The 6,454-nt window shown below is 33.3% G+C and overlaps 1 non-coding gene across 1 annotated transcript; it reads right to left on the bottom strand.

Moving 5' to 3' along the window:
- Positions 1-5,246: 5,246 nt before the first annotated feature.
- Positions 5,247-5,410, bottom strand: LOC114005109 (U1 spliceosomal RNA). The gene has a single exon (XR_003547013.1). It is a non-coding gene; the product is annotated as a U1 spliceosomal RNA (small nuclear RNA).
- Between the last annotated feature and the right edge of the window lie 1,044 nt (positions 5,411-6,454).

The following is a 6,454-nucleotide window of genomic DNA, read 5'->3' as shown; positions in this document are numbered from 1 at the left end:
CTAGATGGGAAACCACATTTAGTATGTTGTGATGATGCTCAGGGAATTAATGTTAAGTAATTAAAAAAAAAGTTGCGGAAAAAAAAAACAGTAAAACTGTTTGTATCGATGGATATATTTATACTAATTAAGTTCATTAGTAAATCAATTAAATGGGGGGGAGGGAAAGGCATAGAAAGCAACCATGGATATCAGAAACAATGTGGGAGGAGGGTGGGGCATGGCAGAGGGTGAGGGATAGGGAATCAAGGATGGCAAAATAAAAACAAAGTATACAAGACATAAGAATTGGAAAATTATGTGCTGATGACATGTATGTTGATGTGCTTGATTGAGCCAATACACAGTATATTTTGGATGGAAAATTCATTTGTATGTTGTAATGATGTATAGTGAATTAATGTAAAAAATAAATAAATTTGAAGAGAAAAAAAAGAAAAAAAAAAAGAAGAAGAATAAGTATGAGCAACAATGTGGTGGAGAAAGATTATCATGCCAAGTTTCCCTAAGGGATTTTCTGCTAATGCTTTGAGCAACTTTCTGAAAACATTTTCACAGTAAGCAGATGCTATCCATTCTTTGGACCTGCAGGAAGTCAACAAACAAAATGCCCTGAACATCCTAAAACTATTGCCATGACCTATGATCTTGACTGATCTGCTTCTACAATACTTTGACTGGACCACTTCCACCTTTTGGTTGCCATTGCTTTGATTATGCTTTGTCTTCAGATTGTACTGGTAAAACCATGTATAATCTTGTGTTACAATTCTTTGATGAAATGCTTCTGATAATGTATATGGCAGTATCTTTGACTGGATGAATATACAATGTATTCATGCTGGAAAAATTCATTTTGTATGTTGTAAAGATGTACAATGCTTGCATTTAAAAATAATAAGAAAATAGAGGGAAAAATTAAAATAAAAGAAAAAATGCTTCTGGATTGTGTTTCCCATTTGTCTTATATTGATAAATCTATTGAATGGTCTGCTCTTGCTTGCATATGATCTGGAGCAGAGAGTTTTCTCAACTTTACACTTTCAGCCAGAACTGTGTAAGCTGAATCAGTTGAGATGTCTGTGGGGTTGGCTATTTCTGCTGTTAATGGTTGTTCTTCTTCAATTAGGGCATGGACAAGATTAATTTTTTCTTCGAAAATTGATGCTGATGGTCTGCTGCTGTGGATATCATTTTTATCATCATACTGTGCCTTCTTAAAAATGACCTATTCATTCGTAAATGCTTGATTTGGGAGAGGGGCACTTTCCCTATAAACTTTCCATAAAGCATCAGCAATTACATTCTTCTTCCAGCCATGTTGCATCATATATTTAATGTTTGTTCTTGCTTCGATTTTAGCAGAATTCATATTGCTGTGATAGGACCATTTTCAAACTTATCTCATGCTTCTTAGCACCTCAAACTAGATCCTGTTCAGACATGATTTCCAAGTCAGTATTAATTTATTTTGGTGTTTAATTTTTTAAATGCAGATTTTTCATAATATGCATTTTTGCGAACTTTCTAAAAACTCCTAGTTACACCTACCTGACTTATTAAAAAAGACAGTATAGGAATTTTTTTTGCAAATGTATTAGTGCATTTATCACATTGTATATTATATCAAAATAAATCTCTAAAGGGCTACTGGTACACAGTTGGCATATATTGATGTATAGGAACCACATATTAAATTGCCTCCAATCTCAATCTTTCTAATTTATCTTGGCTCCAGGTACTTTTTAAAATTATGAAATATTTTATACAAAGAAAAGAAAAGAAAAGACAAAATGTAAGTTAAGACTTAAGAAGACTTGGGCCATCCCATAGTGCAACTGTGCACAGGGAGGCAGATCTCGTATTGGTGACTGTAGATTGAATCCCAGCTCTGGCAGCTTGAAAAACACATAGGCAGTGTGTGTGTATGTGCTCCAAATCCTGACAAGATGGAGAAATACAGGGAAAACTATTGCAGCTTGACTACACCCCACTGGGGAGAGGTGCTTTCTTTCTCCCTCTCTCATGAATACATGACTTTCTGGCAATTAAAAAAAAAAAGGTTAAAATAAATGATGCCATAACTACTTCTGTAAAATAATTTAACAATATTTCTTAAGTTTCTAATTATTAGTATTAAAACCCACAATGTAACCCCTCCACAATTAAATCCCTCTGCCCTATCCTTTTGTTAAGATTAACAGTGTGGACCAGTTGGTGGCATTATGATTAAAATGACTGATCTCAGATGGCCAATGGCTTGGTTCAAATGTTGGCCCCAGCAGCTTGAAAAATATGCTGGGCACATGTGATTGCATGTCTAAAATCCTGAAAGAGGGGAGAAATAGAGGAGAAGGTATTAGACCATGACTATCTCCCATGAGAGACACTTTCTCATTCTCGCTCTGTCTCTCTCGTTTTGCCTCTCCCAGTGAGCATATGCACTATCTGGCCAAATTACTAAAAAAACTATAATAACCAGATTAACTATTTATTCATTATATTATTTTTATCAACTTGCAAGATGGTTTAGTTTTACTGTATAGGTATGCATATCTGAAGTTCTTTTACACTGGATATAAATAGTATACTGCATATATTCTTTTATTACCTACTTTTATCCACTCTCATGTTTGTGAGAGACATATGTCCATAAAAATATCTATCAATCTATCGATCTGTTTATTGGCCAACCAATGGAAAAATAGGTCAATTATACATACCTACAGCTATAGTTCATTTACTTTTATTTTTGTATAGTAGTCTAGTAATGAAAGTGATTATTTACTTAGCTAAAAAATTACTATTTTAAATTATTGTACTCTAAACATTTTTTTTTACATGTATGAGTATTTCTAAAGTAGGTATTTTTAAATGAGGTTGACTTTGCCTCCTAGGGCACATTTCACAATGTCTTGAGACATTTTAGTTATCATGATCAGGTATAGGATGCTATGGGATGCTATCTACCATGCTTTTGGCACATACGGAGCAAAGACCAGGGAGTCTTCTAAACATTCTACAATGTACAAGACAGCCTTCTCAACAAAGGTTTCTCTGCCCTAAAATGTTGGTAATGCACAGGGAGAGAAACCCTGCTCTAGGTTAGATATCTAGGAGAGATGTTTCTGGCTTTTATGTTGTATGCATATTAAACTTTATAACATGTCAAATTATGTTTCAAACTATTATCTTAAAGTGCGCAGTGTATAATTTTGCTAATGATTATTTCCAAACTTTAAAATATTGCCTATGGCAAATGTAAGATGTAAAGAGATATATAATTTTTATTTTAATTTAAATTGCATTTTCCTAATTACCACTGAAGTTGATATTGTTTTATATAATTTTTGGATATTTGAATTTCTTCTTTCTTGAAATACTTCTCCCTGTCTTTTCTTTCACAATATGCTTCTCTTTTTTTTATTTTTATGTAGGCACTCTTCATTATAGCATATGGGTACTATATGTTTAACATCAATGAAGTGTAATTTATCAATGTCTTTTCATGTGACTCATTCTTTGAGTTTCCTACTAAAGAGTTTTTTAATATTTGTTAGTATAAAGATATTCTTTTAGACCAGCCTTATATCTGTTTATTTCACAAGGGATAATAGTCCCTTCTTACCCACAGGGGATACATTCCAAAATATTCCACAGATGCTTGAAACTGGCTGGGGCCAAACTTTATACAGACCATTTTTTCCTATACATACACATTTATAGTAAAGATTAATATATACATTAGACATTGAAAGAGATTAATAATAACAACTTGTAATAAAATACAAAAATGTAAGAATGCACTGTTATAAAAGTTATTTAAAACTTAAACATATTCTATATTGTATTCTAAAATTATTTAAATTTTGCTTTCAATATTTACCTGTTTAATACATCTAGTATTGATTTTTTAGCATAATGTTAGGAAGAATTCAATTACACTAATTACAATTTTTTTATTGGTAATCATTTTTCTGAAAGTCAATGTCTTTCCCATTGATCAGTAGTGCCAGGTCTATCATAATTCAGATGTCTTTGTAAGTGGTTTGGTTTCTGGGCTCTCAATGCAATTATTTTAATTTGTCTATCCCTGCACTAAACTGCAGTGTCTTAATCACTGTACTGTTATAATTCTTGATATTAGATAGGACAATTCCTCCATCTGTTTTTTCTTTAGAAATGTCTTCATTATTCTATTTGCATTAACTAAAAATCCAATTTTTCCAGGTTCATGGAAAACCTTGGTATTTTGACCAATTTGAGAAGAACTGACATATTGGAAAAATTAAGTCCCATATAAATGAACATAATACATTTATGCATTTATTTAGATCCGTTTAAGCACCTTTAAGTATTTTTTGTCATCAAGATTTTATACATATTTATAAATTTATTTCTAGGAAATGTACATTTATTGTTGATATGGTAACATTTCTTAAAGTTACAATTCCTGATGATGCTGATAAATAAAAGTGCAACTGTTTTTTTTTAAATAGGTTGTGCAACATATACATCAACTTGTTTTACTCTTAATGATTCTAATAAATTTCCTTTTAGATTTTTTATGTGGAAAATCACATAATCTAAACATAATGAGTTTTATTTCTTCCTTTCCCGTCCTCATGCCTTCTATTGTATTCTCTTGTCTTTCTACTCTGCATTGAATTTAGAGTACAATGTCGAATCAATTAATAAAGAAAATGCTTGTCATATTTTTTTATTTTGAGTGAATTCTTCCAATCTTTCATTACTAAGCAAACTTTTTGGCATATACCTTTGATGTATATCCTTTATTTTTCTAAAAAGGTAGGTTTTTTTAAAAATATTCATTTATTTATTTTCTTTATTATTTTTTTTAAACTTGCTATAGGGCACATGCTTTCACCAGAAAGAGAAAGAGAGAGCGAGAGAGAAAGTGAGAAGGTAGGCCACCATATCTGAGACTTGAACTAAAGCCATGTGGGAGTCCAGCACCTTAACCACCACACCAACTGCTTTTCCCTGGAGGTACTTTTCTTTCTTTCTTCTTTTCCTTTCTCTCTTTCTCTCTCCCTTCCTTCCTTCCTTCCTTCCTTCCTTCCTTCCTTCCTTCTTTCTTTCTCTTTCTTTCTTTCTTCTTTCTCTTTCTTTCTCTCTTTCTTTCTCTTTTTTCTTTCTTTTGTTTTCCTTTTGTTTCCTTCTTTCTTTTTCTTTTTTTCTTTCTCTCTTTTTGTTTTCCTTTCTTTCTTTTTTCTTTTTTTTCCCAGAGGAAAGCAACTATAAAGTCCCCCACTACCACAAATTATGCAGTCGAGTTTTCCACATTCGGGGAAATTGCAGGGGTCAGCACATCTGGAGTACAATGGATAAGCTTTGCCCTGGGAAAACCACCTTTGTGATCATAATATCTCCTCTGCCAGGTAAGTATCCAGGAGGTACTTTTCTACTTTTTTTTTTTGAGAGATTTTTGCTATAGGGTGCGTGCGCTCCCCAGACAGACAGAGGGAGACATAGGGGAAAGCGAGAAATCACCCCCCAGGCGGGATGGTCACGCCGCAATCCCTTCTCCTCCATTCTCCTCTCGGGATCTTGGGCACGCACAGACACGCGCCTGGCTTGAGTTTTAAGCCACCAGGTCCAGGACGCGAACCACGATCGACTACGTGGGAGTCCAGCGACATAGCCATTACGCTAACTGCTGGTTCCCCAGGAGGTACTTTTCTATTGCTAGTTTACTAGATTTGTTTTTCTTTGTTTCGTTTTGTTTAATCATTAATAGGTATTGAATTTTAGCAAATGCTCTTTCGGGTATACTGAAACAATATGTTTTCTCCATTAATAAGTTGAGGAAAATTATATTAATGTACTTTATCGCATAACCCTGTCTTGTAATTCTTGGGTAAATCTAACTTAGTCATTTATGATTATGATAATATAGATAGAAAAAATTCTAATTACAAATATTTTATTCAGCATATTATATTGATGTTCATCAATGATATTGATTGAATTTTCCTCTGAAACAGTAATTTGTATACTTATGATATCAAAGTAATACTGGTTCCTAGAGTGCTCACTTTTTATCAACTCCTTATCAACTCTTTGAAAAATAATTTGCAATATTGATATGATCTTTTCCTTGAAAACTTTGTAGGACTCATATATAATACACACAGTCTTTGTCTTTATGTGCAAGAATATTTTAAAACTGATTTAATTTCTTTCCTTTTTTTTAGTTTTTGCTATAGGGCATGTGCACTAACTGGCGAGACAGAGAGAGAGAGAGATGAAAAATGAGAAATAATCCCTCCAGGGTAATGGCCACAATGAACTCCTTTGTTCTCCATTCTCCTCTTGGGATATTGGACACATATGCACATGTGCCTTCCTTGAGCGAAGCAGGCCAACCGGACTGCAGCCCTTTTTTTTTTTTTTTTGGAGGGATTTTTCACTTAAGGGCGGCTGGGCTCGC

This window comes from Tupaia chinensis, unplaced genomic scaffold (genome assembly GCF_000334495.1).
Source record: "Tupaia chinensis unplaced genomic scaffold, TupChi_1.0 Scaffold142219_1, whole genome shotgun sequence".
Taxonomy (NCBI): domain Eukaryota; kingdom Metazoa; phylum Chordata; class Mammalia; order Scandentia; family Tupaiidae; genus Tupaia; species Tupaia belangeri.
The sequence above is the reverse complement of the archived record's forward strand: the minus strand, read 5'-3'. Positions and strand labels throughout refer to the sequence as shown.